The sequence below is a fragment of the Bombina bombina genome, chromosome 4 (assembly GCF_027579735.1).
Source record: "Bombina bombina isolate aBomBom1 chromosome 4, aBomBom1.pri, whole genome shotgun sequence".
NCBI classification, from domain to species: domain Eukaryota; kingdom Metazoa; phylum Chordata; class Amphibia; order Anura; family Bombinatoridae; genus Bombina; species Bombina bombina.
The window spans coordinates 1235368843-1235379308 of NC_069502.1; the positions used below are offsets into that span (position 1 = coordinate 1235368843).

Sequence of the window (10466 nt, forward strand, 5' to 3'; positions counted from 1 at the left end):
ACCTTGATGCTTTATTACCTCCAGAATCCCGCCACAACCACCGAGATGACCGGTGGACACTGGTGGCCAAAAAGAAGTCTAAAGACTCCGCTGTTAAGTGAGAGATAGTATATACATGCATGGGACATTGCTTCACTTGATTCCATGGGCACTGAAAAATGCAGGTCGTATGATAATTGTATACAACCAGTATTGTAACTTTTAATATGGTTTTCCTCCTTAATATACCTGTACTTATTGTCATGCAACCTACAAAGCCTGTGATATAATTCATAGATAATGGTATACTTTGCTAAATGTAAAATGTCTTATAGGCCAGTCTTCCATGCACTCTGATAACATTATCATAGCCTTTCCCTAGGTGAAAAATCTCAACAGCCCAGTTTAAGATACAGGCCCCCTCCCTAGAAATTGTAATCCCACAAGTAACATTACGGAAGCTTCCCCCCTTTTTTTTTCTGAATTTAGGTGGTCAGAAGACCCTCACTTGGGAGACTTATAGGGACAATGTGCTTTGGAAGTATCATGAACTAAACAGATCGACCTAACCATATACTTTACTAGCAAAACCTAATTATACCAAATCCTGGGTCCGCTTCCTCCCGGGACACGGAGGTCTATGGGGGCCCCAAAGATACCAGAACGGTATGGTTACTTTTTAGTACTTAGCTAGTGGTGTCAATTAGCTAATTCAGTATATTTAGCCGTGGGTCGTGGGAGCTTTTACAGTTCAGTTAGTTGAGGGGTTGTTAGGCAAATTAGCCTGGTTTATAGAAGTTGGAGAGGAGGCTGTTATACTCCTGTTTGTTGCACTTTTTATTAATCCTTGTCACTTTACATTACTAGAAAAGTTTGTTTTTGTGGTCTAAGTTATGTACTGCACCTCCTTTTGTTTTATTAAGTGCCAAAGATTGTGAAACGCAACCTCAAAGATGTTAGTCTTGTTGAACACAGGATTATTGTTATGTTTTTTTTCCATGTTTCCTTTCTCTTCTCTTTTCTTTCTTCATGCTGACCGTCCTGCCTTGAAACGCCATGTCACAAATAAAGCCTACACTACTTTTCCCTATGATTCTCACGTCGGTAACACCCATAGTACACGCCCATTTACCTCTCCATGTCTAACTTTCATCTCACCCCCAAACCACTAGACTCTATAAGAGTCCAAACCATAAACGCTAAAGGGCTTAAAAGATCCCAAGCACTGCAAGATTTTCAAAGACACAAAGCTGATATTGTGTTTATACAAGAGTCCCACTTTCTTAAGGGTAAAGAACCTAAAACCTTCACATTTAAATTTGGCGCATGTTTCTATGCCTCGCACACACACTCTAAAAAGAATGGGGTCGGGATTCTAATTAAGAAACACGTTCCCTTTTCAATTATCACCTCGGTCAAAGACAGAGAGGGCAGATACATAATTCTAGTAGGCCTCCTCTATGGTCGTCCAGTAACACTAGTCTCCATCTACACGCCGAACTCCAACCAATCTAAATTCATTAAGTCAGTTGTTAACCTAATCCTAGAACATCAAAAACAGAATTTATGTTTACCTGATAAATTACTTTCTCCAACGGTGTGTCCGGTCCACGGCGTCATCCTTACTTGTGGGATATTCTCTTCCCCAACAGGAAATGGCAAAGAGCCCAGCAAAGCTGGTCACATGATCCCTCCTAGGCTCCGCCTACCCCAGTCATTCGACCGACGTTAAGGAGGAATATTTGCATAGGAGAAACCATATGGTACCGTGGTGACTGTAGTTAAAGAAAATAAATTATCAGACCTGATTAAAAAAACCAGGGCGGGCCGTGGACCGGACACACCGTTGGAGAAAGTAATTTATCAGGTAAACATAAATTCTGTTTTCTCCAACATAGGTGTGTCCGGTCCACGGCGTCATCCTTACTTGTGGGAACCAATACCAAAGCTTTAGGACACGGATGAAGGGAGGGAGCAAATCAGGTCACCTAAATGGAAGGCACCACGGCTTGCAAAACCTTTCTCCCAAAAATAGCCTCAGAAGAAGCAAAAGTATCAAACTTGTAAAATTTGGTAAAAGTGTGCAGTGAAGACCAAGTCGCTGCCCTACATATCTGATCAACAGAAGCCTCGTTCTTGAAGGCCCATGTGGAAGCCACAGCCCTAGTGGAATGAGCCGTGATTCTTTCGGGAGGCTGCCGTCCGGCAGTCTCGTAAGCCAATCTGATGATGCTTTTAATCCAAAAAGAGAGAGAGGTAGAAGTTGCTTTTTGACCTCTCCTTTTACCGGAATAAACAACAAACAAGGAAGATGTTTGTCTAAAATCCTTTGTAGCATCTAAATAGAATTTTAGAGCGCGAACAACATCCAAATTGTGCAACAAACGTTCCTTCTTTGAAACTGGTTTCGGACACAGAGAAGGTACGATAATCTCCTGGTTAATGTTTTTGTTAGAAACAACTTTTGGAAGAAAACCAGGTTTAGTACGTAAAACCACCTTATCTGCATGGAACACCAGATAAGGAGGAGAACACTGCAGAGCAGATAATTCTGAAACTCTTCTAGCAGAAGAAATTGCAACTAAAAACAAAACTTTCCAAGATAATAACTTAATATCAACGGAATGTAAGGGTTCAAACGGAACCCCCTGAAGAACTGAAAGAACTAAGTTGAGACTCCAAGGAGGAGTCAAAGGTTTGTAAACAGGCTTAATTCTAACCAGAGCCTGAACAAAGGCTTGAACATCTGGCACAGCTGCCAGCTTTTTGTGAAGTAACACAGACAAGGCAGAAATCTGTCCCTTCAGGGAACTAGCAGATAATCCTTTTTCCAATCCTTCTTGAAGGAAGGATAGAATCTTAGGAATCTTAACCTTGTCCCAAGGGAATCCTTTAGATTCACACCAACAGATATATTTTTTCCAAATTTTGTGGTAAATCTTTCTAGTTACAGGCTTTCTGGCCTGAACAAGAGTATCGATAACAGAATCTGAGAACCCTCGCTTCGATAAGATCAAGCGTTCAATCTCCAAGCAGTCAGCTGGAGTGAAACCAGATTCGGATGTTCGAATGGACCCTGAACAAGAAGGTCTCGTCTCAAAGGTAGCTTCCAAGGTGGAGCCGATGACATATTCACCAGATCTGCATACCAAGTCCTGCGTGGCCACGCAGGAGCTATCAAGATCACCGACGCCCTCTCCTGATTGATCCTGGCTACCAGCCTGGGGATGAGAGGAAACGGCGGGAACACATAAGCTAGTTTGAAGGTCCAAGGTGCTACTAGTGCATCCACTAGAGCCGCCTTGGGATCCCTGGATCTGGACCCGTAGCAAGGAACTTTGAAGTTCTGACGAGAGGCCATCAGATCCATGTCTGGAATGCCCCACAGCTGAGTGACTTGGGCAAAGATTTCCGGATGGAGTTCCCACTCCCCCGGATGCAATGTCTGACGACTCAGAAAATCCGCTTCCCAATTTTCCACTCCTGGGATGTGGATAGCAGACAGGTGGCAGGAGTGAGACTCCGCCCATAGAATGATTTTGGTCACTTCTTCCATCGCTAGGGAACTCCTTGTTCCCCCCTGATGGTTGATGTACGCAACAGTTGTCATGTTGTCTGATTGAAACCGTATGAACTTGGCCCTCGCTAGCTGAGGCCAAGCCTTGAGAGCATTGAATATCGGTCTCAGTTCCAGAATATTTATCGGTAGAAGAGATTCTTCCCGAGACCAAAGACCCTGAGCTTTCAGGGATCCCCAGACCGCGCCCCAGCCCATCAGACTGGCGTCGGTCGTGACGATGACCCACTCCGGTCTGCGGAATGTCATCCCTTGTGACAGGTTGTCCAGGGACAGCCACCAACGGAGTGAGTCTCTGGTCCTCTGATTTACTTGTATCTTCGGAGACAAGTCTGTATAGTCCCCATTCCACTGACTGAGCATGCACAGTTGTAATGGTCTTAGATGAATGCGCGCAAAAGGAACTATGTCCATTGCCGCTACCATCAAACCGATCACTTCCATGCACTGCGCTATGGAAGGAAGAGGAACGGAATGAAGTATCCGACAAGAGTCTAGAAGTTTTGTTTTTCTGGCCTCTGTCAGAAAAATCCTCATTTCTAAGGAGTCTATTATTGTTCCCAAGAAGGGAACCCTTGTTGACGGAGATAGAGAACTCTTTTCCACGTTCACTTTCCATCCGTGAGATCTGAGAAAGGCCAGGACAATGTCCGTGTGAGCCTTTGCTTGAGGAAGGGACGACGCTTGAATCAGAATGTCGTCCAAGTAAGGTACTACAGCAATGCCCCTTGGTCTTAGCACAGCTAGAAGGGACCCTAGTACCTTTGTGAAAATCCTTGGAGCAGTGGCTAATCCGAAAGGAAGCGCCACGAACTGGTAATGCTTGTCCAGGAATGCGAACCTTAGGAACCGATGATGTTCCTTGTGGATAGGAATATGTAGATACGCATCCTTTAAATCCACTGTGGTCATGAATTGACCTTCCTGGATGGAAGGAAGAATAGTTCGAATGGTTTCCATCTTGAACGATGGAACCTAGAGAAACTTGTTTAAGATCTTGAGATCCAAGATTGGTCTGAACGTTCCCTCTTTTTTGGGAACTATGAACAGATTGGAGTAGAACCCCATCCCTTGTTCTCTTAATGGAACAGGATGAATCACTCCCATTTTTAACAGGTCTTCTACACAATGTAAGAATGCCTGTCTTTTTATGTGGTCTGAAGACAACTGAGACCTGTGGAACCTCCCCCTTGGGGGAAGCCCCTTGAATTCCAGAAGATAACCTTGGGAGACTATTTCTAGCGCCCAAGGATCCAGAACATCTCTTGCCCAAGCCTGAGCGAAGAGAGAGAGTCTGCCCCCCACCAGATCCGGTCCCGGATCGGGGGCCAACATTTCATGCTGTCTTGGTAGCAGTGGCAGGTTTCTTGGCCTGCTTTCCCTTGTTCCAGCCTTGCATTGGTCTCCAAGCTGGCTTGGCTTGAGAAGTATTACCCTCTTGCTTAGAGGACGTAGCACTTTGGGCTGGTCCATTTCTACGAAAGGGACGAAAATTAGGTTTATTTTTTGCCTTGAAAGGCCGATCCTGAGGAAGGGCGTGGCCCTTACCCCCAGTGATATCAGAGATAATCTCTTTCAAGTCAGGGCCAAACAGCGTTTTCCCCTTGAAAGGAATATTAAGTAGCTTGTTCTTGGAAGACGCATCAGCTGACCAAGATTTCAACCAAAGCGCTCTGCGCGCCACAATAGCAAACCCAGAATTCTTAGCCGCTAACCTAGCCAATTGCAAAGTGGCGTCTAGGGTGAAAGAATTAGCCAATTTGAGAGCATTGATTCTGTCCATAATCTCCTCATAAGGAGGAGAATCACTATCGACCGCCTTTATCAGCTCATCGAACCAGAAACATGCGGCTGTAGCTACAGGGACAATGCATGAAATTGGTTGTAGAAGGTAACCCTGCTGAACAAACATCTTTTTAAGTAAACCTTCTAATTTTTTATCCATAGGATCTTTGAAAGCACAACTATCCTCTATGGGTATAGTGGTGCGTTTGTTTAAAGTGGAAACCGCTCCCTCGACCTTGGGGACTGTCTGCCATAAGTCCTTTCTGGGGTCGACCATAGGAAACAATTTTTTAAATATGGGGGGAGGGACGAAAGGAATACCGGGCCTTTCCCATTCTTTATTAACAATGTCCGCCACCCGCTTGGGTATAGGAAAAGCTTCTGGGAGCCCCGGGACCTCTAGGAACTTGTCCATTTTACATAGTTTCTCTGGGATGACCAACTTGTCACAATCATCCAGAGTGGATAATACCTCCTTAAGCAGAATGCGGAGATGTTCCAACTTAAATTTAAACGTAATCACATCAGGTTCAGCTTGTTGAGAAATGTTCCCTGAATCAGTAATTTCTCCCTCAGACAAAACCTCCCTGGCCCCATCAGACTGGGTTAGGGGCCCTTCAGAACCATTATTATCAGCGTCGTCATGCTCTTCAGTATCTAAAACAGAGCAGTCGCGCTTACGCTGATAAGTGTTCATTTTGGCTAAAATGTTTTTGACAGAATTATCCATTACAGCCGTTAATTGTTGCATAGTAAGGAGTATTGGCGCGCTAGATGTACTAGGGGCCTCCTGAGTGGGCAAGACTCGTGTAGACGAAGGAGGGAATGATGCAGTACCATGCTTACTCCCCTCACTTGAGGAATCATCTTGGGCATCATTGTCATTGTCACATAAATCACATTTATTTAAATGAATGGGAATTCTGGCTTCCCCACATTCAGAACACAGTCTATCTGGTAGTTCAGACATGTTAAACAGGCATAAACTTGATAACAAAGTACAAAAAACGTTTTAAAAACAGAATTTATGTTTACCTGATAAATTACTTTCTCCAACGGTGTGTCCGGTCCACGGCGTCATCCTTACTTGTGGGATATTCTCTTCCCCAACAGGAAATGGCAAAGAGCCCAGCAAAGCTGGTCACATGATCCCTCCTAGGCTCCGCCTACCCCAGTCATTCGACCGACGTTAAGGAGGAATATTTGCATAGGAGAAACCATATGTTACCGTGGTGACTGTAGTTAAAGAAAATAAACCATCAGACCTGATTAAAAAAAACCAGGGCGGGCCGTGGACCGGACACACCGTTGGAGAAAGTAATTTATCAGGTAAACATAAATTCTGTTTTCTCCAACATAGGTGTGTCCGGTCCACGGCGTCATCCTTACTTGTGGGAACCAATACCAAAGCTTTAGGACACGGATGAAGGGAGGGAGCAAATCAGGTCACCTAAATGGAAGGCACCACGGCTTGCAAAACCTTTCTCCCAAAAATAGCCTCAGAAGAAGCAAAAGTATCAAATTTGTAAAATTTAGAAAAAGTGTGCAGTGAAGACCAAGTCGCTGCCTTACATATCTGATCAACAGAAGCCTCGTTCTTGAAGGCCCATGTGGAAGCCACAGCCCTAGTGGAGTGAGCTGTGATTCTTTCAGGAGGCTGCCGTCCGGCAGTCTCATAAGCCAATCGGATAATGCTTTTAATCCAGAAGGAGAGAGAGGTAGAAGTTGCTTTTTGACCTCTCCGTTTACCAGAATAAACAACAAACAAAGACAAAGTTTGTCTGAAATCCTTAGTAGCTGCTAAGTAAAATTTGAGAGCACGAACTACATCCAAGTTGTGCAACAAACGTTCCTTCTTTGAAACTGGATTAGGACACAAAGAAGGCACAACTATCTCCTGGTTAATGTTTTTGTTAGAAACAACTTTTGGAAGAAAACCAGGTTTAGTACGCAAAACCACCTTATCTGCATGGAACACCAGATAAGGAGAAGAACACTGCAGAGCAGATAATTCTGAAACTCTTCTAGCAGAAGAATTGCAACCAAAAACAAAACTTTCCAAGATAATAACTTAATATCAACGGAATGTAAGGGTTCAAACGGAACCCCCTGAAGAACTGAAAGAACTAGGTTGAGACTCCAAGGAGGAGTCAAAATTTTGTAAACAGGCTTGATTCTAACCAGAGCCTGAACAAAGGCTAGAACATCTGGCACAGCTGCCAGCTTTTTGTGAAGTAACACAGACAAGGCAGAAATCTGTCCCATCAAGGAACTTGCAGATAATCCTTTTTCCAATCCTTCTCGAAGGAAGGATAGACTCTTAGGAATCTTAACCTTGTCCCAAGGGAATCCTGCAGATTCACACCAACAGATATACCAAATTATGTGGTAATTTTTCTGGTTACAGGCTTTCAGGCCTGAACAAGAGTATTAATAACAGAATCTGAGAACCCTCGCTTTGATAAGATCAAGCGTTCAATCTCCAAGCAGTCAGCTGGAGTGGGTCGAACGGACCTAGAACAAGAAGGTCTCGTCTCAAAGGTAGCTTCCATGGTGGAGCCGATGACATATTCACCAGATCTGCATACCAAGTCCTGCGTGGCCACGCAGGAGCTATCAAAATTACCGACGCCCTCTCCTGATTGATCCTGGCTACCAGCCTGGGGATGAGAGGAAACGGCGGGAACACATAAGCTAGTTTGAAGGTCCAAGGTGCTACTAGTGCATCCACTAGAGCCGCCTTGGGATCCCTGGATCTGTACCCGTAGTAAGGAACTCTGAAGTTCTGACGAGAGGCCATCAGATCCATGTCTGGAATGCCCCACGGTTGAGTGACTTGGGCAAAGATTTCCGGATGGAGTTCCCACTCCCCCGGATGCAATGTCTGACGACTCAGAAAATCCGCTTCCCAATTTTCCACTCCTGGGATGTGGATAGCAGACAGGTGGCAGGAGTGAGACTCCGCCCATAGAATGATTTTGGTCACTTCTTCCATCGCTAGGGAACTCCTTGTTCCCCCCTGATGGTTGATGTATGAACTTGGCCCTCGCTAGCTGAGGCCAAGCTTTGAGAGCATTGAATATCGCTCTCAGTTCCAGAATATTTATCGGTAGAAGAGATTCTACCCGAGACCAAAGACCCTGAGCTTTCAGGGATCCCCAGACCGCGCCCCAGCCCATCAGACTGGCGTCGGTCGTGACAATGACCCACTCTGGTCTGCGGAAGGTCATCCCTTGTGACAGGTTGTCCAGGGACAGCCACCAACGGAATGAGTCTCTGGTCCTCTGATTTACTTGTATATTCGGAGACAAGTCTGAATAGTCCCCATTCCACTGACTGAGCATGAACAGTTGTAATGGTCTTAGATGAATGCGCACAAAAGGAACTATGTCCATTGCCGCTACCATCAAACCTATCACTTCCATGCACTGCGCTATGGAAGGAAGAGGAACGGAATGAAGTATCCGACAAGAGTCTAGAAGTTTTGTTTTTCTGGCTTCTGTCAGAAAAATCCTCATTTCTAAGGAGTCTATTATAGTTCCCAAGAAGGGAACCCTCGTTGACGGAGATAGAGAACTCTTTTCCACGTTCACTTTCCATCCGTGAGATCTGAGAAAGGCCAGGACAATGTCCGTGTGAGCCTTTACTTGAGGAAGGGACGACGCTCGATTTCAGGGGAAAGCGCGAACGCAGTCCCCCACTACCACAAATTATGCAGTCGAGTCTCCCACATTTGGGGAAATCGCAAGGGTCAACACAACCGGAGTGCAATGGATGAGCCTCACCCTGGGAGAACCACCTTCATGATCATGGTATCTCCCCTGCCAGGTAAGTATATCAGAATGTCGTCCAAGTAAGGTACTACAGCAATGCCCCTTGGTCTTAGCACCGCCAGAAGGGACCCTAGTACCTATGAGAAAATCCTAGGAGCAGTGGCTAATCCGAAAGAAAACGCCACGAACTGGAAATGCTTGTCCAGGAATGCAAACCTTAGGAACCGATGATGTTCCTTGTGGATAGGAATATGTAGATACGCATCCTTGAAATCCACCTTGGTCATGAATTGACCTTCCTGGATGGAAGGAAGAAGTGTTCGAATGGTTTCCATCTTGAACGATGGAACCTTGAGAAACTTGTTCAAGATCTTGAGATCTAAGATTGGTCTGAACGTTCCCTCTTTTTTGGGAACTATGAACAGATTGGAGTAGAACCCCATCCCTTGTTCTCCTAATGGAACAGGATGAATCACTCCCATTTTTAGCAGGTCTTCTACCCAATGTAAGAATGCCTGTCTTCTTATGTGGTCTGAAGACAACTGAGACCTGTGGAACCTCCCCCTTGGAGGAAGCCCCTTGAACTCCAGAGAATAACCTTGGGAGACTATTTCTAGCGCCCAAGGATCCAGAACATCTCTTGCCCCAGCCTGAGCGAAGAGAGAGAGTCTGCCCCCCACCAGATCCGGTCCCGGATCGGGGGCCCGCATTTCATGCTGTCTTGGTAGCAGTGGCAGGTTTCCTGGCCTGCTTTCCTTTGTTCCAGCCTTGCATAGGTCTCCAGGCTGGATTGGCTTGAGAAGTATTACCTTCCTGCTTAGAGGACGTAGCCCTTGGGGCTGATCCGTTTCTGCGAAAGGGACGAAACTTAGGTTTATTTTTGGTCTTGAAAAGACCTATCCTGAGGAAGGGCGTGGCCCTTGCCCCCAGTGATATCAGAGATAATCTCTTTCAAGTCAGGGCCAAAGAGTGTTTTCCCCTTGAAAGGAATGTCAAGCAATTTGTTCTTGGAAGACGCATCCGCTGCCCAAGATTTTAACCAAAGCGCTCTGCGCCACAATAGCAAACCCAGAATTTTTTCGCCGCTAACCTAGCCAATTGCAAGGTGGCGTCTAGGGTGAAAGAATTAGCCAATTTAAGAGCACGAATTCTGTCCATAATCTCCTCATAAGAAGAAGAATTACTAATAATCGCCTTTCCTAGCTCATCAAACTAGAAACACGCGGCTGCAGTGACAGGGACAATGCATGCAATTGGTTGTAGAAGGGAACCTTGCTGAACAAACATCTTTAGCAGACCTTCTAATTTTTTATCCATAGGATCTTGGAAAGCACAACTATCTTCTATGGGTA

At 45.3% G+C, this 10466-nt stretch overlaps 1 non-coding gene across 1 annotated transcript; it reads right to left on the reverse strand.

The window, feature by feature from the left end:
* Positions 1-9013: 9013 nt before the first annotated feature.
* On the reverse strand, positions 9014-9177 carry LOC128658496 (U1 spliceosomal RNA). Its single transcript, XR_008402189.1, has one exon. It is a non-coding gene; the product is annotated as a U1 spliceosomal RNA (small nuclear RNA).
* Positions 9178-10466: the final 1289 nt, after the last annotated feature.